The following is a 22452-nucleotide window of genomic DNA, read 5'->3' on the forward strand; positions in this document are numbered from 1 at the left end:
TTTTTGCGGTGGGGGGAACCTGCATTTTTGGTCATGGGCTCAGCAACCATCTAGAGAAACCTAGACACCCAATGGAATCAAGGGAGGTGTGACTGGCGTGGATCCCCAATTGTTTTCTTACCCAGAATCCTCAGCAAACCTCAAATTTAGCTACAAAAATGACATTTTCCCCACATTTTTTATGTGGATTCACTGCACCAGCACAAATTTCCTATCACTCAACATTTTCCTCAGTCTACCGGTAAAAATGATCCCTCACTTGTGTAGGTAGGCCAAGTGCCTGTGACATGGAGGAGCCAAAAACATGTCGAGAATGAGGGGGAACCAAAGCGGGTCCAAAAGGGCAGTTTGAAAAAAAAAAAGTTTTTAGGCTGACAAGTGGGGCAAATTTTATCTTGGTATAGATGCGACAGTGCTGGTTGGTAGGAATTTTGTGGGTTCCTGCAGATTCAGAAGGTTCCATCACAAAAATGTGGGAAAAATGTGTGATTTCCGGCAAAGTTGGAGGTTTGCAGGGCATTGCGGGTAAGATAATGGTGCAGGATGCATGTGAAGCATACCACCCTGGACTCACCCAGATGTTTCGTTTTCAGATGTGTCTAGGTCTTGTGGATATTTCTACATGGCAGCATCCTAAAGTCCAAAAAGTACAGACCTCACCATTCCAAGTGGTACGATTTTGAGAGTTAGCCAAGCTCTCATGGTCCAAATGTAAAATCAAAACCCCAAATAATCAAATGCCCTCTTGCTTGCCATGGGATAAGATGTTTTAGTGTATGGGGAAGATCTGAACGACTGTTACCCCATTCATTACTTTTTATTTTTTGTTAATTCCCTGGCATCTAGCAGGCCTCCCCGGGGAGTGGATCAGTGGTAATTGTCTGATCTACCCACCAGTGTGCAGAACAAATTTGACCCCATTTATTTGGGGTGGGGGTATGGCCCCCTTGGGGACCGATCAACATTGTAAAAATAGGCTGATATGCCCCCAAGGCGGACAGAAATGGCTTAAAATAAATTTGCTCCCCAGGGGAAGGACCCTTGACTAAGGGGGTTGCTCCCCTTGTGTGAAATTGCCACAGAAAAATAAAAATCCCTGGTGTCTAATGGTTTTTGGGACAGATTGACGTAATAAAAACAGGCCGATCTGCCCCCACGGGAGGCAAAAATAGCCTAAATTTGTTTTCCCCCCAGGAGAGCAACCCTTGCCTAAGGGGTCGTTCCCCATGTCTAAAATAAAATAAAATGATCCCTGGTGCCTAGAGGTTTTGCCCCCCCCCCGGGGGATATTTATCTAATTACAATAGGCCGCTCTGCCCCCAAGGGGGGCAGCAATGGCCTAAAACAAATTTACCCCCCTCAGGGGAGCGACCCTTGCCTTAGGTTTGCTCCCTCCTGTGAAACTGACCAAAAAAAGTATCCCTGGTTTCTTGTGGTTTCAGCCCCCTTTGGGGGCAGATTGGCGTGATTAAAAATAGCGGGGCAGAAATGGCCTAAAAATATTTTTCCCCCCAGGGGAGCGACCCTTGCCTAAGGGGTCTCTCCCCAGGTCTAAAAAAAATGAAACAAAATTAATAAAAAAGATTCCTGGTGCCTAGAAGTTTCTGCCCCCGGTGGCAGATTGGCCTAATTACAATAGGCTGATCTGGACCCAAAGAGGGCAGAAATGGCTTAAAACAAATTTGCCCATCCCCAGGGGAGCGACCCTTGACTAAGGGGTCACTCCCCTAGTGTGAAACTGACAAAAAAGAAATCCCTGGTGTCTAGTGGTTTGTGCCCCCCTTGGGGGAAGATTGGCCTAATGAAAATAGACCAATGTGCCCCCAAGGGGGGCAGAAAAGGCCTAAAGTTACTTTTGCCCTCAGGGGAGCAACTTTAGCTTAATGGGTCGCTCTCCACATCCAAAAAAACATAAAACAAAAAAAAGTAATAATCCCTGGTATCTAGCCGTTTCTGTCCAGCCCCCCCCCCCCCCCACCCCCGGGGACAGATCGACCTAATAAGAAATAGCCTATCTGCCCCCGGGGGGGCAGAAAAGGCCTAAAAATAAATTCCCCCCCTTGGAAGCGCCCATTGTCCTAGGGGCCGCTCCCCTTATTGTATAAATACTTTTTTTTTTTAACTCCCTGGTGTCTAGTGGGCATTTCTGCAGCTCATCACATAGCGATCGGGCAGAAGAAATGCAGAGAGAGACATCAAAGGAAAGGAAAGGCCTTTCCTTTCCTTTGATGCCTCTCTCGCCCCCTCCACGTTATCAGAGGAGAAATGCTTTTGCATTTCTCCTCTGATCCATGATGGAAGCTGAACTTTCAGCGTGGATGGGGCAGCCTCTGATGAGGTCAGCGTGTGATCGTGTGCTGACGTCATCAGACGCCACAGGGGTTCCCGGGGGTCAGGGGTGGAAGGTGGAAGGGGAAGTGATTCCCCTTCCATTCCTACCCATGGGAGGGGGTTGCCAGGCTCTCGGGGAGCGCTATCACTTTTCTCGAAAGCCCATACAAGCACGTAACGGTTACGTCCTCGACACCCGAGCTGTGCAAACGAGGACATAACCATTACGTGCCGAGCACCCGAGAGGTTAAACAAATAGCATTTGAACATGGTTTGTAAAGTATGAATAATGTGTAATGAGTAAAGTACAGTGCATTTAAAGAACATTCAGAACAATAGCTTATACAGATAAATCAGCTTCCAACCAGGAACACTTGTGAACATTTTTTAACTGTGATGTATCTATTATTTTATAGAATACCAAAGGGGGCGAGTTGTACAACAATCCATTGCTTATCATTATTATTATGAGTATTTTTTTCCTTGAAAACCTATGAGACAAATTAACAATATGGTCTTCTATGACTGCCAACTCATACATTGTTTCTGACACTTATTGCTTGAACAGTAAGATAAATAATAAGGCAAAACCTTTCAGTGTGAAAGTTTCAGGCTACGCAGGAAGGGGCTGAGGAAGACGCTGCAAGATATGCTTGACAAGTGTTCCCTAGTGCAAATACCTAATGTTTAGATTCAAACGGTTTTCTCACTTTACACATCTTTTTATTGTGTTGCCAGCACATTTCAAATTCTGAGATGATTCATAATCATCTTTCCTTTTATGTGTTGGCATCAGTTCAACTGGACAGCTGCTAAACTGGGTAATTGTCCTAATTGAGTAGTGGTTCTCTTCCTAATTTAAATTAAATTGAACTGAAAATACTTAACTCCAGGACTGATTTCACTATATACTGAGTGGAAAAGCAGGTTACCTGCTAGCCATCACATTTATTTGTTGTCTTATAAAGGAGAATTCCATTCAACTGAGTTTAAAGCCCTATGCAATGAAGATGTGAACAAAGCAAAAATAAACTATGAGGTGACAGTGGTAGTATATTACACTTATTTTAGCATAAATTCTGTTAGACCTAGGCATCCTTGGTGTGGGTTTCCCTAGCATTTTGGCCCGACCTCCTCTTTTGCTGACCTAGTTTTTCTGGGCTTTAGAACTCTGGGCTCTTTACCACTGCTAACCAGTGATAAAGTTCATGTGCTTTCTGCTTAAACACTGGCTTATCCACAATGGACATATTTATTTACTTATATGTCCCCCATAAAGTGCAATACCTGTGCCCAGGGCCTGTAAAGTATTGCTACTGGAGAGCCTATAGCACTGATTAGGCCCTCCACTTCAGTAGCCCTTTAAACATGACTCAGATCTGCTATTGCAGTGCCTCTATGTGCAGTTTTACACTGCCTTGTCAACCTGCCAAATTAAGGCCCGTATTTATACTCTTTGACGCAAACCTGTTACCGCTGGCTAACGCCATTCCTATGTGCCATGCGGGAGCCTTATTTAAGGAGTGACGTTAGCCGGCGCTGTGGACTACTCTGAGTAAAAAAAAAAGACTCAAACCAGGCAACGCGGGCGCAGGGGAAAATGGGGGTTGTGCATCAAAAAATGGTGGACGTCAGGTTTGAGGCAAAAATCATGCCTCAAACCGGACTTGCACCATTTCGTGACGCATAACCCCCATTGAAATGACTCCTGTCTTAGCAAAGACAGGAGTCATGCCCCCTTGCCCAATGGCCATGCCCAGGGGACTTCTGTCCCCTGGGCATGGTCATTGGGCACAGTGGCATGTAGGGGGGCCAAAATTAGGCCCCCCTATGCCACTTTAAAAAAAAAATATATATACTTACCTCAACTTACCTGTATTTACCTGGGATGGGTACCCCCCATCCATGGGTGTCTTCCAGGGGTGTGCAAGGGTGGCAGGGGGTGTCCCTGGGGGCAGGGAAGGGCACCTCTGGACTCCTTCCATGGTCAGAGACCACAGAAGTGAGCCCACAGGTCCCTTAATGCCTGCCTTGACCCAGGCGTTAAAAAACGGCGCACATCAGGCTGTGCGCTGTTTTTTAAGGCCTGCCCCTTCCTGTGCATCAAAATGACACAGGAATATAAATAAGGCACACAGGCCTTAAAGTCATTTTTTGGGAAGGAACGCCTACCTTGCATGTCATTAACGCAAGGCAGTTTCCCGCATCCACAAAATGATGCACACATAGGAATTTTGACGTCCGCGGGCTCGGATGTCAAAGTTTAAATATGGTGCACGGTTTGCGCTGAATGTGCGTCAAATTTTTGACGCACATTCGGCGCAAACAGAGTATAAATATGCCCCTAAACCTCTTACCAGGTCCTACGTCCTTTTCAATAAATGTAAGTCACCACTAGAGTAGGCCCTTATTAACTCCCAAGGTCAAGGTGCAGTGCTTTAAAAAAGTTAGACATGTACCTTTTAGATTTACATGTTCAGGTAGTGAAAAACTCTTAAACTTGTTTGTTACTACTGCAAGGACTATCTCACAGGTTAACATTGGGATTGCAATATTCCATTTTATAAGTGTAATTTCCAATTGGGAAGAGATGAGACCCTCAAGTTTGGTGTCTCTGGAGTCACAATTTAAAATCAAAAAGACGAATTTTAAATTGTAATTCTGAAAATGCCACTTTTAGAAGGCTGTCATTTTCTTACCTCAACAATTATGTGCCTTTTGCCTGTCTGAGTACACAACTGGGTTGGGTTACACCTGGGCTTTGTGCATTCCCCCCAGACAGCCACTCTCAAAGGAAACTTCCTGATGGCCACCCTAGGAAAAATGGGATGGGAGGAGTTGACACACCTGAAACGGCTGTGCCTGTCCTCACACAAAGGGCTGCATATCTCCCTTCAGTGTATAGTGAGTCTGAAGCCAGGGACCATATGCACTTCAAAGGCCTCTCTTTGAAGTCTCCCCCAACTGAAAGGCACAACTTCAGTACACCAAACAAATCTGTACCTGTAAATACTATGCAAGGAAGTAGGATTTATTTGCTGTTGAAAGGAGTGTCACGGTGTTGGACTCTGCTGGACTTCTACTCTGCTGGCAGACCAACTTCCTGCTGCGCTCCTTGCCTTGTAGTGAGAAAGACTGGGCCTGAATCTCTTCAACCAAGAACCAGAGTGACTCCAAGGGCTTGATGGCTTAACTCATGTTCTTCTGAAGTCTGAGGTACAGTAAAGATGCCCAACACATCTGCTACAGCTCCTGAATCTGCCTTCAACTAGCTCCTGACCCCCAAGAGGTGCCCATCCTAGCCTGGGCCCTTGAAAGTCATTTTGTGGCTTTTAAAATCAAGCTTTCGGGCTCCTTGTGACCCCAAATGGATCCGCTCACACTGAACCGTGCCACTCGCTCGAAAAATGAGGGTAAGCTGCTGCAAGTTTGCTTCTTCACACAGCAAGCATCGTCCGTACACAACACCCAGCTGACTCTTCATGCCCGTGGACCACAGCCAGCTACACTCTCCTTGCTCCTGGCAAACTTTTTCCCCCTAAACGGGACTCTTGACTGAACTTCAGAAAGGTAAAACTTTGATCTCGTTCCCAGAGGTCCCTTGAGGGCCTCGCTGAAAAATCAAGGGGTGCTTGATGACCCCCTGACCCAGATAATTAGGTTGCATGAAAACAACTTTGCTAAAGTTTACTTGGGTTTGCATGGTGAGCTTACAGACTCCATCCTTATAAACAGGGGAGTGAGAAAGGGTTGTGTGCCTGCAAAAACCCTATTTTCACTCGATGTAAACAATGTAATAGACCACCTCAAGAAGTACAGTCATGATTCTCCTAAGCAATGTGCATCCTTGTCCCAGCACTACTCTTTGTAGATGACACTATCTTGGTGTCTCAGACACCAATGGGACTCCAAAAACTACTTAATGGGTTCAGTGAATACTACATAGCAAAGGGGCTAGAAATTAACTCCAGTAAGACTAAGTATATAGCCATTAATCCCCAGAGAGCCTTCAAGAAAAGTCTCCTAGTCCAAGAACCAAAACTTGAGCATGTATCCAACTTTAATTACCTGAGAATAAACGTTTGATGATAGGTTATCATTGGCCCATCATATTACCCACGGATCCTCATAGACAGCTCACTGGCTATCGCTAATAAACGCCAAAGATCGATCTCTAAAACAATCACCCAGCCCCTGAGATCTATAGATAAAGGCACAAACTGATGCCTCAAATGGTGCCAAGTTATGGAGTACAGGGGACCCAAAACACCTTGCCCTAAGTGAAAATAAGTTGATGAGAGGGGTGCTGGGCCTCCCTGCGTTAACACCATTGATACCCATTTACCAAGATTTAATCAACAAATAAAATACATATTGCAGCCCTGAGACCCTCGCTTCATTGGGTAGGACTGTCGACAACCGAAGAACTGGTTTACTACAAAAGAGCTCCCGGAGCTTGATCGATTTGTAATGATCGATGGCTCTGACATGTTCAGACCTGGTTTGTTAAACTTGGCTTACCTTCGGATTAGAATGAGCCACAAACTTCAATACCACACTCAAAGGAGCAACTGAAACCAATGTATTGGGAGTATGTTTTGAATGCCTTTCACTTAAACTCCAGTCAAGGGAGGCTGACAGCACAGTTTCTCACTGTCAATCTGAATCCCTGCTTCGAGAAGTTAGACACCATACAGCCCTGTTTAGCAAAAACATTAGATGTGAAATTTTGGTACGAAACCCTTCAAATCAAAGACTTCACCACAAAATGGAAGTCGCACAACAAACCTGGTAACGACCCTACCTGCACCATAGGCACTTTGGGCAGTAGTGAAAACATTGCACAAGTTGTTTTTTTGCACACTTTGCACAAATCCTAGAAGGAAATGGATTTTCCCTATCTACAGAAACATGGGGCCTCATTTACAAGGCCCAAGCTCCTCCTTGTGCCACATTTTTATGCTATTATGGCTCAAGGAGACAATGTTCGCTGCAAAGTGGCGCATTGCGTGCATTGCACCACTTTGTGACTCCTTGCGCCACATTATGCCTGCGCCAGGCATAATGTATGCAAGGGGGGCTTTCTGGCTTTAGGAGGCACGCAAAAATGGCACAGTGAAATCTGCGCCATTTTTGTCATTTTTAATGACTGCTCAAAGCAGGTGTTAAAGTGACATACACAAGTTAATTAGTGGGCCACTTTGCAGCACTAGCATCAACATTTTTGATGCTAGTGCAGCAAAAGTGCAGCAAATCACTACAAGAGCATCAAATATTTGACACTGTTGGCCTAACATGCACCATCGTGCGCTGTATTGTAAATACTGCTCACCCATGGTGTCCTTAGGTGAGGCAGGGGTGACACAGGAAAACTGGCACATCAGCACTGATGCACCAGTTTCTGGTAAATATGACCCATGGCGTTTAGAAAACATATAGAAGCTTTAAGAGTCCTAAAATATGATACAACTCCCCATGTAGTTTTTGCTTTGAGCAGATATTTACTTGTGGTTGGATTAGTATGGGGAAAGCTGGGGTTGAAATTTTAAACTTTCATGAATTCTTTGCTATTTTGTTTTAAATATGCTGTATTACTATGTGAATCCAATAATGTATAAAATGTATTGCATGTATTGTTTTTTACCAAATTGTATATATACTTTCAATGATTTTTAACTGAAATAAAAAGCTGATGTTGTTGACAAGGTAAACCTTCAGTGGGACATGTCTGAGCCTGTATTCGACCTATGCTCCATTGTGGTCGGCATTCAATTTTGGATTTTACCTGGTCTAGTCTGAGCAGATAGCCCAGGTTGGTGCTTTCTGCTTTTAAATGCTATATTGCATTTTAATCTTTAAAAACACATACCTCAACTTCTATGTATTGGATTTTTATTGTTTTAGCCCAGTTTTCCATATAAAATTAAGATGTATTTTTGTAGCAAGGTGTGGTAGTTTTTTGTGATGTTTTCACTGCTTTGCTCTTTGAAGTGTTGCACACGTACTTTCACATTGCCTCTGAAGTTAAGTACATCTGCTCTGTGCCAAGCTAACAGAGGGGGAGCACAGGTTAATTTATGATGTGTTTCTGACTTACCCTGAGAAGAATTGTGGTTCCTGCTAGGACAGGGTGCATACCTCTGCCAACCAGAGACCCAATTTTTAAAAAATACAAAAGTAGTCAGCAGCATTTACGGGGTAAATTGTAATACAAGGAATTGAAACATTACACGCAGTGAGATAGATAATTGCATCAATAAAGAACAGAAGACATCTATGCCAAATTCTATAACTGTATATAGTCTTAAAGAAGAAAAACAAAAGCTTTAATTAAAGGTAACAATAACAAAATGTGATAGTGAATCAAGAAATATGTAAGAGAAGAATAAAATGCATAGTCCCTGAATGAGAGTGGCTCGGTAATTGGTGCCACATTTCTCACACTTTTTTATTCCGACAAAGAAACAGTTCTGAAAAGTTTGTACACCAGAATATGGAGGACAAAATGTGTCATCATTAGTAGTTGGCAAACCTTGTAGAGTTTCACAGCATTTAATTGTTCGGAATTATATGTAAACTCCACGAAATTCCGCAAACTGTGGAGTTCCGCAAATGGGTGGAATTAAGCATGATGCTCTGCTCACGCTGATTTTTAGCACTGGGAACTTGTTCCACACTGAAAAAGCGAAGTTAGGCGGCACACCAGAGGGTGCTGATTTTTTAGTTAATTTTGCTGCCACTCAAGTAGATTTTGTTCTTGAACAGCAGCTTTTTCAGGCAAATGGTTACGACCGCCTGTGTTAGAGAAATCTTGCTGGGTGCCCTCCTAGCAATTGAACATCATGCTAGGGGATGCCAAATCTTGTTCGCAGTTGCCAACTTACCATTGGTGAGTCATGCACAAGAAAGAACTCTGCCACAAGGCAGTTGACAAAATTTGGCTGAAACTCCATGTTACAAGCATAACGCAGAGTGGCAAAAACTCCGCCGATGGAGTGGAATTTATCACACGTACCTAGTCATTGTGCCAAAGCAGTATGACAAAAATATATTGAATACCATTTCACAAATCTTCACAAAACTTTCCAGAAAAGAAGATCCATTTACTTCAGCTCCTTTCTGAATGTTTTGGGGTGATCGTTCAAGTGATGGTTGAGAAAAAGGTGGGGTATCAAAATGCATTTCCACATGCAATTTTCCATAGGAACACTAGACATAGCTACATCCAAAATAGTTGAAAGGAACTGTGCAAAATATGACAGAAAGCTAGTTCTGTACCCAGAAATTGTTTTCTTTTGTGATTTGGTGTAAATCCATTCCATAATATTCGAGAAACTAAGTTTTGTAAATTATAGATAGTTCAGGTTGTGATAGTACTGTGGGGTCAGTATATAAAAGGTACAATCTGATTGTCTTTCTCACATCAACAAAGATATTTGGCAACCATTTTAGGACCTGGCGACTCAGTTCCCATGTCCTCACAAAATAATAATAATAACATATAGTGGGGCAGAGTAGGGATACCCTGACTCCCTAGACCTTTTCAGCCCTGGGTGCAAAATAAAAAATAAAGAAAAGGGTTTCAGTACCATGAAGAAAATTGTTTTAAAAAAGGATGAGATTCCTTTTTTTATTAGCCCCTCTCCCAGTATGGGGCAGGTCAGATGCCCCATATTAATGATTAAATAAGAAATGAGGCATATGTGTGCCCCCCTGAAGTGTAAAGGAAACCAGTGGCACCATGGCTCCTGGGGCTGCTGTGATATGATAGGGCTCCTGTGACCCTGTCCCTGGGACCCTAAAGTAGTTTGATGTGGTGGGCCCTACCATCCAGTCCCCACTGTAAGGTGTGCTTTCCCATTCCCAATCACCTGGCAGTGGACTGCACACTTCTGATGCGCTCCGTGTGCATGGAGCTGACACAGGGCAAGAAGTAGGAGGGAGGAATGTTCTGGGTCCAGCACAGGCCCTGAGTGTACTGGCAGGTGGGGGCAGCTCGGCAGTGTGCTGTCTCTCAAATCAAAACAAAGACACCTGTGGGTGTCCTGGGTGAATCTGGGACTCCTAAATTTGGAAAAAAAGAAATGAGGCAGAGACTCCCAGAAAGAAATATTAAAATCATTAGTCACTGTCTCACCGCTTCAGTACTGATGTGAAGGGCTATTCATTTAATGTGCTGTGGGGGCTGCAAAGAGCACAGGAATGAAATGAAAAACTGTAATTCTCCTGGGTCACGAAGGCAGGGGCTGCGCAGCACCCCATATCCTTGGGGACTACCAACTCCCCAGGGCAGAATTTGTAAATCAATACGGGGGGCACATGACCTTCTGACAGCCCAGGGGACCACCACCTACCCGGGGCACAAACTTCAAAACAAATAGTAGGTCCACTGTGGACCCATGAGCCCTGGGGACCACCACCTGCTCAGGCTATGTTTATTGAAGAATGGCTGCATGGCCCCACTTGAGGAGCCACTGATGTCCCGGGGATTGCCACCCCCAAAGGCTGACTTCTTCTTTGTCCTGGGGTACCCACCCCCAAGACATAGCCATTTGCTGTGACTTGGCAGGAGCTTTGACACTGTCAATGATGTAATTTGAGATGTCATCAATTGTGTCACTGACCATGTAATGGGTGATGAAATATATGAGGTCATAAGCAGTACATTGAGGGGGCACATGTATGTGTGAAATGTGAGCCTAACTATAATGTCCCTATAACCTTTGGCTTTTTTCAGTAAATTTCTATATTCTTTTAAAATGTATTTCCTAACTATATCGTCACCGTAACCTTTGTTATTTTCGGTGAATTGTTATGTGTTTTTTGTTCTATTTCCCAACAAAAACGTTCCTCTAAGCTTTGTCTTTTTCTAGTGAATTTCTATGCTTGTTTTAATGTTACCTTATAACCGTAACATTCCTGTAACCCTTGTTTTTTTCAGTGAATATGTATGGTTTTAAAATTGTGTTCACTAACTATAACATTGCTGTCTGGTTTTACATTCTCCTGTAGTTTCATTAACTATTAATATTATTTTATTTTTATTCTTTTCTTACAACTTTTTTTCTGGCTCAATCTATCCGGATCCATGGTGCCTAAAAAAGGTACAGGACTGCAATCAATAGTTTTTAGTCCAATCATGTGATCGAAGTGGATCCACGGTTCCGGGACCGCAGATCCCAAAATTGTTTATGATGTTAGCTTTACTATATAGAGACATGTTTTTTAATTTGGAGTCAGGCTCCACCTACACCTAAGTAGATATGATTTGTTGTAGTCATTTTATATTTAATCGCATGATTTTACTTTGGTGTCGGGATCTGCAGATTCACAAAGGTATTTGCTTATCCACTCAATGATGAAAGAGGAATACTGTGCTTTTATTGGTTATTTATGGACCACACCCTATAACAGTTCAAGCCACACCCTACAGTGTTCATTCTGCTCTACACTTTTAGGAGAGTGCAGTGCTCTGTTGATGAGCTGCTGATTTGGGTGTTTTTCAAACAAAACTTTGTTGAAGAAGAATGGCTTCAACTTCCGCAGCAATGGTACAGCAAGAAGATTCCTGCATGGAGGAAGAAGAAGCTGCATCCCCTCCAAAGAGGGAAAGTGAGATGTGGAGGTATTTTACTATCAGAGCGGTGAGAAAAAAGTTACAGCAAAATATGTCACCTGCACTATCTTCGGGAAGCATCTTTCACATGGCACTGCCAAGAAGTGTTCACATGGAACAATGTGGAAAGAAATTAAGACAACCTACGAAAGGTATTTCAATAGAATTCTATGTGAGAGAGAAGGGGCATCAGCTTCAACCATTGCTTAGGGACAGTATTAAAAAAAAAGAAACTGCCATCCATTTCTCCACAACTGAGAAAAACAATAACATAATGTTCTAAATGCCATGTTTTACTGGCTGTAAAGGTTTTATCTGTTCCTGAATTTTGTCATGCAATTGGCAACCACTATTGCTAGTTTTGTTTTTTAATTTGAACTTGGTTTTGGAGTTTTTTCAAGATGAAGCACATTGCGTCTTAGTTTTTGTGTTTGCTCTTTTGTTTTAGAGACAGTTTTTTTAAAAAAGCAAACAAAAATGAAAAAAACAGTTCAGAAAATTTAGAAGAAAAGGTTCTTGTTAAAACCAGTTCATTCTCCGAAAGAAGACCTGTGCCTATGTTTTTTTCTATAAATACATATGTGTACATGTATGTTATACCATGTGTATGACTGTCTCTGTGTTTGTCTGCATCTATGTCTGCCTGTGTATATCAGTGAATGCATCAGTCTCTCCCTACATGTGTCAGTGTGTGCATTAGTTTGACCATGGGTGTCTGAGTATGTGTATCAATATCTACGTGGGAGTGTTAAGCTATGGATGAGTGTGTTCCTAAGTGTGTCATATGTGTGCATTAGTGTGTGCTTGGGAATACAATTGTATGTGTCAGCATGTACCTTGGTGTGGTAGTGTATGCATTAGGTTGACATAGGTGTGATAGTATACAAATTACTGTCTTTCTGGGTGTGTCAATGAATTCTTTAGTTTGTGAATGTGTAGTAATATAAATATTAGTGTGTGCCTGGATGTATATATATATGCAGTAGTTTGTACTTGTGTGTGTGAGTGTGTGCATGAATGTCTGTATGGGTGTGTCAGTGTATTCAAGAGTGTGTGGTTGTCTGTATCACTCAATGTATTAGTTTGTTCCTAGGTATATTAGTATGTCCATGAGTGTGCAACTGGGTGTGTTAGAGTATGGAGTGTGTCTATGTGTGTTACTAAGTGCATGAGTATTAGCTTGAGTTTCTTTCCATATGCATGAGTGCATGACTGTGTGTGTAATTTTAGCAATCAGTGTATGTCAGTAATTGTATAAGTATGTAGATGAGCACGCAAGTGTATTTATTATTGTCCCTAGGTGTGACAGTTTTTCCAAAGAATGTATTGTTGACTTTTTCAGTGTATGTATTAGTGCCTCTCTAGATGTGTCAGAGAATGCAATAGTATGCAAGTGGGTGTGTCGTATATATCAGTGTATGTCCGGGTGTGCCAGTGTATACATCAGTGTGTACCTGATGATGTTAGTTTAAATATCAGTAAGAGTTTGGGTGTCTCCCTGTATGCATCAGTGTGTGCTTGTGTATGTTTAGGTGTATCAGTGTATGTATAAGTGTGTCCCTAGATGTGTAAGTGTATGCATCAGTATGTGCTAGGATGTGTCAGTACATGCATTAGTGAGTGCCTGACTGTGTTAATCTAAGCATCAGTGTGTACCTGAGTATGTTGATCTGAGCATCAGTGAGTGTCTGGGTGTGTTAGTGTTTGAATGTGTGTGTGTCTAGGTGTCTGGGTATATCCATAACTGTGTGCTTGGTTGAGTGCGTGTGACCATCAGTGTGTCTAGGTGTTACTGTATGTATTAGTGTACATATTGGTGTATCAGTGAATGCACAAGTGTGCTCCTGGGTGTTTCAGCATATGTATCAGTGTGCAATAGGGTGTGTCAGTGTATGCATTAGTGTTTGTCTGGGTGTATCAATGTATGCATCAGTGTGTACATGAATGTGTCAGGATATGGATCAGTATGTCTTTGGGTTTGTCAGTGTATGCATCAGTAGGAGCACAGCAGCGTTAGTGAATATGTCACTGTGTAGCTGGCTCTGTTAGTGTATGGTTCAGTATGTGTATGGGAGTGTCAGTGTATGCTTGTGTTAGTAGTTGAGTGTGTTATTATATGCATGACTGTGTACCTGGGTGTTTCAATGTATGAATTAGTGTGTGACTACATGTGTCAGTGTATGTATTAGTGTAAGCAAGGCTGTGTCATTGTATGTACCACTATATCTCTGGTTGTATTAGTGTATGCATAGGTGTGTGCATGGGTGAATTATTCTACATACCATTGTATTTATGACTTTTTCAATGAATTTGTAACTTTTTTAAATGAAGAGGGAGACTGTCTATGGGGTCTGTAACATGTCCAGGTTTTGTAGCCATCATTATACATTATGGTGGTCATTATGACATTGATGGTGCACTGACCACCATTGTTAAAATGGCGGTAATACTGCCAACAACCTGGTGGTAATTACCGCCAAATTATGACCATGGGGGTGAGACCTCCCAAAGACAGCCAATGTACACACACTAACTGCCAGAGGGCGTTAACACCACAGACCACAGTTGTAGCCACCTACAGCCAGGAGGAACTCAAGGTGCCGCCCACCATATTATGGCATAGCAAACCATCAGGATTTCCGGGGGGTGGGGGGTAGCAACGCCATCAAAAGCCTTGCAGAAACATATCACAAAAAAAGAAAGACTCACCATCAAGACACAGAGGACTCTGCGGCCGCCATGGAACCGGAACTCCAAGTCTTCCCGATGCTCTACCATAACATGGCCGTCCTGGAGCATCAACGCCGACAAAGATGACGATGGTGAGTACAGCCGCCTAGCACACAAGGGAGGGAGGGAGAAAAAGGAGAATGACACACATGCACAACACACATCATGCACACACACCATACACACATAACCAGCTGCAGAGTAAATTGACTGTTACAGGACCCACAGGCAAATAATACAAGGACAAAAATCTGAAGTACGAACACTGTAATTTGCTTCCAACAGCCACCATAATAAATTATGAAATCAAAATGCACATGTCAATGTAAAGATTGGGCCAATGGCCAGTTCAAAGTACCAAAGGGCCACATGGTCACAGGGCATAGTCCAAACCCCATCTTGACTCCTGACATCATCCGGACTCCACTGTTCAGTGGCATCATGTTGGAAATAGGCATGCACCTCATGGGGAAGGGGGCTTGGAGGGGCACCTCAGCAAGAGCGGGTATCATGCCCACTGGTTCTGGACGGGGCTCCTTGCCCAAAAGTCACTGGAGGGGAGTGCTAGGCCACAGTCTCTGGAGTGGGTATCATGCCCACTGGTTCTGGAGAGGGCACCTTGCCCAATAGTCACTGGAGGGGAGTGTTAAGCCACAGTCTGTAGCGTGGGTATCATGCCCACAGGTTCTGGAGGGGACTCCTTGCCCAATAGTCTCTGGACGGGAGTGTTAGGCCACAGTATCTAGAGGGTGGGCTACATGCCCACAGGTGGTGGAGGGGGCTCCTTGCTTTCAGGTGGTGGAGGGGGCTCCTTGCCCTCAGGTGATTGAGGAGGCTCCTTGCTTTCAGGTGGTTGAGGGGGCTCCTTACCCTCAGTTCGTGGAGGAGGTTCCTTGCTTTTAGATGGTCGAGGGGGCTCCTTGCCCTCAGGTGGTGGAGGGGGCTCCTTGCTTTCAGGTGGTGGAGGGGGCTCCTTGCTTTCAGGTGGTGGAGGGGGATCCTTGGGTTCTTTCTTGAGATGGCCATCTTGGCCTTTGTCATGTGACTTGTGTCCTTGCCTTGTCCCTTATGTTTCGTCACCCTAGACCTCTGTTTTTTGATGTTAGGTCTTACTGGGAGTGGCTGCCGTCCCACACAGGGCCCCCTTACTGCCAGGAGCAGATTTCTTGGTGGGAGCAGTGGCAGACTGGTTGGCTGAGGTGCTGGGCTGGGTCGTTGGAACCCTGCAAGATTGGCACAGAAAAGCTTTTTAGGGAGTTTGGGGTGGGATGTGAGAGGAGGGATGGGAGTGGAGGTAGAGGTGGTTGTAGGGGGTGTACGTTTGATGGACTTGGGTGCAGGTTCATGGACAGTGTGTGTGTGTGAGGTGGATGACTGTTGGGTGTCTGAGTGTGAGCGTTTGTGTTTCTAAGGAGGGGGTAGAAAGGGTGGGAGAGGACAAACAGGACGTGTGAATGGATGTTGTGCAGGTGTCTGCAAGTGAGGTGGGTGTGCTGCATAAGGTGGTGATGGTGGTGGAGCCGGCTGTTGATGCAGTGCATGCAGGTGTGAGTGCAGATGTGACTAAGGGAGGAGGAGGAGGGGGAGTCAGTGGAGGCAGTGGATGTTGCTGTGTGTGCAACTGTCTATTGTTTGTGTGAGTGATTGTGGCTTGAAGTTTGCTGCCTATGTTTGTCTGTGCCACTCTTGTGCGATGTTTTGTGTGCATGCTTCTCTGTATGTGTGCATGGGTTGGGGTTGAGGAGACTGGGACTGGGAAGTGGTAGTTGGAGGATGGATGGTAGGACCAGGGACAGTGGCTGACATCAGAAACAATCTCTGTAGGGCTGCCAAGCACCCGTGAATGCCCTCCAGGTAGGCATTGCTGCATCTGGGATGCCAGCCCCTGGATGGCATTCACTATGGTTGACTGCCCAACAGAGATGGATGTCAGGAGGTCAATAGCCTCCTCACTGAGGGCAGCAGGGCTCACTAGGGCAGGACCTGAGGTGACTGGGGCAATGGAGATGCCCACCCTCCTGGGTGAGCGGGCACAGGCAACTCAGTGGGGGCTACTGGGAGGGTGGTGCTGGTACGGCATGGTGGCTGTACCTGTAGCTGGGGTGGTTCCAGAGGTGTCCGCCACCACCAGGGAGCTCCCATCAGAGGAGGTTTCAGAGTCAGTGTTGTCACCTCCTGTCCCGGACTTGGTGCTCCCCTCGCCCACCTTCCCACTGGTCCCCTCAGCGTCGGTGGACTCTGCCTTCTGGGTCCCGTGGGCTGCAGCTCCCTCACTCACCGGTGCCCCTGCTCCTCCGCCAAATGATGCTAATGCACACATGAACAGGATGGCAGAAGAAAATAGTGGGGGAGTAAGAAAGGGTGTGCTGGGTCAATTACAGCACCAACACCACAAATGGCCTACACATCTCCATCACACACAGGGACCAACATTGAGTAGTATGCACTGAACTGGCATTCAATTGGCTAGGTACCACTGCAGGATGAGAGCCAACCACCACAATCTGCACCCCTCCTGTGACCCCTTGTCTGACATGGAATGCCACCTTGCTGGCTATCCAGATTTTGCTATTCACCCATTTACCCCGAGCTGGACCACGCAGCAATGTATGAGGTGGCATTAGGGGCACCCACAGACTTAAACCCACCACCAGGATCCCATGCCAGGCAACAAATATGGTTGTTACACACTATACTCATCCCCTTGTGGCTGCTGTGCTGCCCTCAAGCTCCTATCCAGCTCTGGGTAGGCCACCGCGAGTATGCGGGCCATCAGGGGGGTCAGGTTCTGACAGGCACCCCTACCTCATTGGGAGGCCATTCTCCAGATGGGCCTCAGCGGTCTTCCGGGCTCAGTGTATCAGGTCCTCCTACTGTTTCCTGCAGTGGGTGCTCTGCCTGCTATAGACCCCCAGGGTCCTCACGTCCTTGGCGATGGCATGGCACAATCCCTTCTTCTGATGTTTGCTGACCTGCAGAGGAAACACAGACAGGAGGACACCATTAACCGTACAATCCAGCATGTCACACATATGGCCCACAAAAACCATTTTCCTTCATCAGGCACACACGTCACCCGGAGCCCTACATGTACTTTACCAGCAGCCACACCCTCCACCCAAATGACACACTGCCAGCACACACACACATCTCCATGCTGCCTTGTCACATGCAACATCACCATGGTGTGCTCACCTGTTGGTATGGAGGCCGATACAGCTGTCCATAGAGGAGTAGGCCCCCATCCACCTGGCACTCTAACTCCTCTGAAGTGAAAGCAGGGGCCCTTTCCCCTGTCACACGGGCCATGGCAGGTTCCAGACACAGGTCACAGCAGCATACGCAGTGGAGGTGTTGTCCTGTGGAAAGTCAGGAATCAAGTGAGGTTATAGTAAGAAAATGGCAGTAACCTCCATGGCAGTATACAGCGTCACCGCCGCAGGTGATCCTCATTGGACACTACTCCATACAGCCCCATTTTAGACAATGAGGAATAGCACTGCGGTGCAAGACCGCCTTCCACCATGATGCCCAACGCTGGCGGAGTTACATCACTTCCACCTGTCCCTACGTACAGGACAGGTGGTCACCATATTATGGTGCTGGCACACAATCTTAAATTGAAACTGCATCATTGCTGTCAATTGTACATACATTGCCATTTACATAGTCCAGTTACATACATGCTCAATGTACACTGAAGTGGTAGTTCTATTTGTCACTCCCTTCTCACTTTTGTGCCCCTTAGGTACCTACCACTGTGGAGGAATAGGAGAAGGAGGCAAGCCCCCGTGTACAGACCCCTTGTGGACTTGGCTACACTAGAGTACAGGCATATAATTCTCACCTGTAGACTAGACACAGCCACAATCACTGAGCTGTGTGCATAATTGGAGCCTGATTTGATATCTGCTATCCATCATCCTACTGTGATCCCCCCTCTTGTGCAGGTCCTATCAGTGCTCTATGTGCTGGCAACTGGCTCTTTCCAAGTGACAGTGGGCTTAGCTGCAGGAATGTCACAGCCAATGTTTTCAATAGTGCTGGCAAGGGTTTTGTCTGCTTGGCTCAAACACATGTGCAGCTACATCGCTTTCCCCTTGGCCACTGTGAAGGCTGGTTTCTGTGCAATGGGACATATTCCAAATGTTATTGGGGCCTTTGATGGAACACATATAGCATTTGTCCCCCCTGTGGGCCAATGAACAGGTGTTCAGGAATCAGAAGAGTTTCCACTCACTCAGTGTCGAAATGGTGTGCCTGGCTGACCAGTACATTTCCCATGTCACTGGTAAGTATCCTGGGTCGGTGCATGGCGCCTTCGTCTTGAGGAATAGAAGCATCCCACATGTGATGGCACAACTACAGAGGCACATGGGGTGGCTTATAGGTGAGTCTGAATTTCCACCCAATGCATGTCAGTGTATGTCTTCAGGAGTCATTCCCAATGTCATTGTGCAATGCTAATGTTTGCCCTTCACTTCTTGCAGGTGCCTCTGGCTACCCAAACCTGTTCTGGCTCTTGACCCCTGTAAGGAATTCGAGGACAGGGGGTGAGAACATGTATGACAATGCTCATCGGTGAACCAGGAGAATTATTGAAAGGACCTTCAGTCTTCTGAAGGCCAGGTTCAGATGCCTCCTTCCGACAGGTAGATCCCTCTTCTACTCCCCTGAGCAGGTCTGCCAGATAGTTGTTGTGTATTGTATGTTGCACAACCTGGCCATCAGACTATATGTGCCCTATCTGCAGGAAGAGGAGCGTGAAAATGCTCCTGTGGCAGCAGTGGACTCTGAGGACAGTGAGGATGAGGAGGAAGAGGATGAGGATGTGGACAACAGGACATCAGTTATATGGCAGTACTTCTAACGACACACAGGTAAGACAGTAGAACTGACCATTCCTCCAATAAATTATTATTTTGTGCGGCTGTAGCATGATGGCAGTAACTTCCTTTGCATCCCAACTGACTGTCACCTGTGCCTTCCCATTTTGCAGATGCTGGTGTGGTTACAACTGTGTACTGATGTGATGACTACAAATTTCTACAGGCCATTTTTGGGAGGGAATAACAAATTTCGGGACAATTGCACAAGATGATACAGTTAAAAACATTGCACATTTCTATCAGATGAAGCGGTATTACTCAAGTTGTGTTCAAGGGTGTTTATTGAAGTGAGAATTATGAAGGAATAGTACAATGGAATGGGGTGAGAAGTCCAGAATATTGGTCCAGTCTGTTTGTAGCAAAGGTCGAGTGTCCAAGAGGCCATAGGAAGGGGAGCAATGGCAGTTCAAAGTGGAACAGGTGAGAGAGTGGACCACAAGGGGAACATTCAGGAGGGTCTCATTTCCTGGCGGTGGTCTTGGAAGTGTCTCTGGTGTCTGTCTGGGTCGCAGGGAACGTTTGCAGGGTAGTTCACCCTCTGCTGGGGGAGAGGTGTTGCTGGCCTGTGGGTCCTGTGGCAGGGCCTCCTGTCCACTAGCTGCAGCAGATGTGGAGGGCTGTTCAGTTGACTGGCTAGTGGATGGGGCCCGCTGGTATGCTGTGTAGTCTTCCATGATGTTGGCGATGTCACCCAGCACCCCTGCTATGGAGACTGTAAGACGTTTCATCCTTGGAGTGGTCTCCCTTAACATTTTTCCTCTGTTTCCCAGGTTGTTGATGTGTGCTGGACTCTGTTTTTGCTGTTTTTGTTACTCTGGGCACCAGTGCTTCAGTGCAAGTGCTTCTATACAAAATGTGTATGTAATTGGTTCATCCATGATTGGCATATTTGATTTACTAGTAAGTCCCTAGTACAGTGCACTAGAGGTGCCCAGGGCCTGTAAATCAAATGCTACTAGGGGGCCTGCAGCACTGGTTGTGCCACCCACATTAGTAGCTCTGTAAACATGGCTCAGAGCTGCCACTGCAGTGTCTGTGTGTGCAGTTTTAAACTGTAAATTCGACTTGGCAAGTGTACCCACTTGCCCAGCCTAAACCTTCGCTTTTCCTACATGTACGATACCCCGAAGGTAGGCCTTAGGTAGCCCCCAGGGCAGGGTGCAGTGTATGGTTAAGGTAGGACATATAGGGGGTCATTCCGACCCTGGCGGCCGGAGGAAGCACCGCCAACAGGCTGGCGGTGCTTCAGGGGCAATTCTGACCACGGCGGTAAAGCCGCGGTCAGAAAAGGGGAACCGGCGGTTTCCCGCCGGTTTTCCCCTGCCCCAGAGAATCCCCCACGGCGGCGCTGCAAATAGCGCCGCCATGGGGATTCCGACCCCCTTCCCGCCATCCTGGTCCTGGCGGTAAAAACCACCAGGAACAGGATGGCGGGAACGGGTGTCGTGGGGCCCCTGGGGGCCCCTGCACTGCCCATGCTACAGGCATGGGCAGTGCAGGGGCCCCCTAACAGGGCCCCATAATGATTTTCAGTGTCTGCCTAGCAGACACTGAAAATCGCGACGGGTGCCACTGCACCCATCGCACCCCTTCAACTCCGCCGGCTCCATTCGGAGCCGGCTTCATTGTTGAAGGGGATTTCCCGCTGGGGTTGCGGGCGGCCTTCTGGCGGTCGCCCGCCGGCCCAGCGGGAAAGTCAATACAGTGTTTTATATGTCCTGACAGTGAAATACTGCTAAATTCATTTTTCACTGTTGCAAGGCTTGTCCCTCTCATTGGTTAACCTGGGGGCTACCTTTAAATATGATTAAAGTGTAGATTCCCTTTGGGAGCGGATGGACATGTGGAGTTTGGGGTCTCTAAGCTCACAATTTAAAAATACATCTTTTAGTAAAGTTAATTTTAAGATTGTGTCTTTGAAAATGCCACTTTTAGAAAGTGGGCATTTTGTTGCTTAAACAATTTCTGTGACTCTGCCTGTTTGTGGATTCCCTGACTGGGTCAGTTTGACAGTTGGGCTGTTTGCACCTCTCTTGGCAATGACACAAAGGGAGCTGGGGTGTACTCTGCATTTCCTGATAAGACATCTGTGCTAGGAGGGAGGGGTGGAGTGGTCACTCACACCTGAAGGGGCTGTGTCTGCCCTCACGCACTGCAGTAAGCCTATTTCAAAGGGCAAAATGGGTATAAGAAGAGCACCCAAAACCACAGACTTTAGAACACTTCTGGAAATCAAGAGGAACCTCTGCCTGGGGAAGAGCTGAAAAGCTGAGGAAGAAGAGCTGCCCAGCCTTTGACTGTGCTTTGTGGAGCTATCCTGCAGTTGCTGCTTCTGCCTGCGCTAGAGGAAAAAGACTGGACTTTGTGTGCCTTCCGTTTTGTGAGGGTGAAGAACTCTCTAAGTGCTTGATTTAGAGCTTACCTCCTGTTGTTTGAAGTCTCAGGGATAGCAAAGACTTCTCTCTGCCAGCACCTGGAGCCTCTGCTGTGACTCCTACTCTGCCAAGTGGTGCCCATCCAGTTCCTGGGACCCTCAAAGGGGAAGCTGGCAGGCCAAGAGTGAGAAATCCACACCCCAACTGCCGTGCAGGGAAAAGATCGACACAGCTCCGATCCGCGGCTGAAAAATCGACATGCCTGCAGCTTCACGGCTGAAAATCAAAGCTCGTCTGCAGCGCAACTAAAAGATCGGCGCACACGGCTTGTGAGATCGCAACCCACACTGCGTGGCTTTCAGATCATCGTGCAGCTGGATTTCCGATGCAAACATCTCTGGGTGTGTAAAAAACGCCGCAAGCCAGACCCAGACCCGAGAGTGCGGTTCGAATCGACGCATTGCTCTCCTGCAGAGAGAAGAAACGACGCATGCCGACTCGATGGAAGGAG

Source organism: Pleurodeles waltl, chromosome 5 (assembly GCF_031143425.1).
Source record: "Pleurodeles waltl isolate 20211129_DDA chromosome 5, aPleWal1.hap1.20221129, whole genome shotgun sequence".
Lineage (NCBI taxonomy): Eukaryota > Metazoa > Chordata > Amphibia > Caudata > Salamandridae > Pleurodeles > Pleurodeles waltl.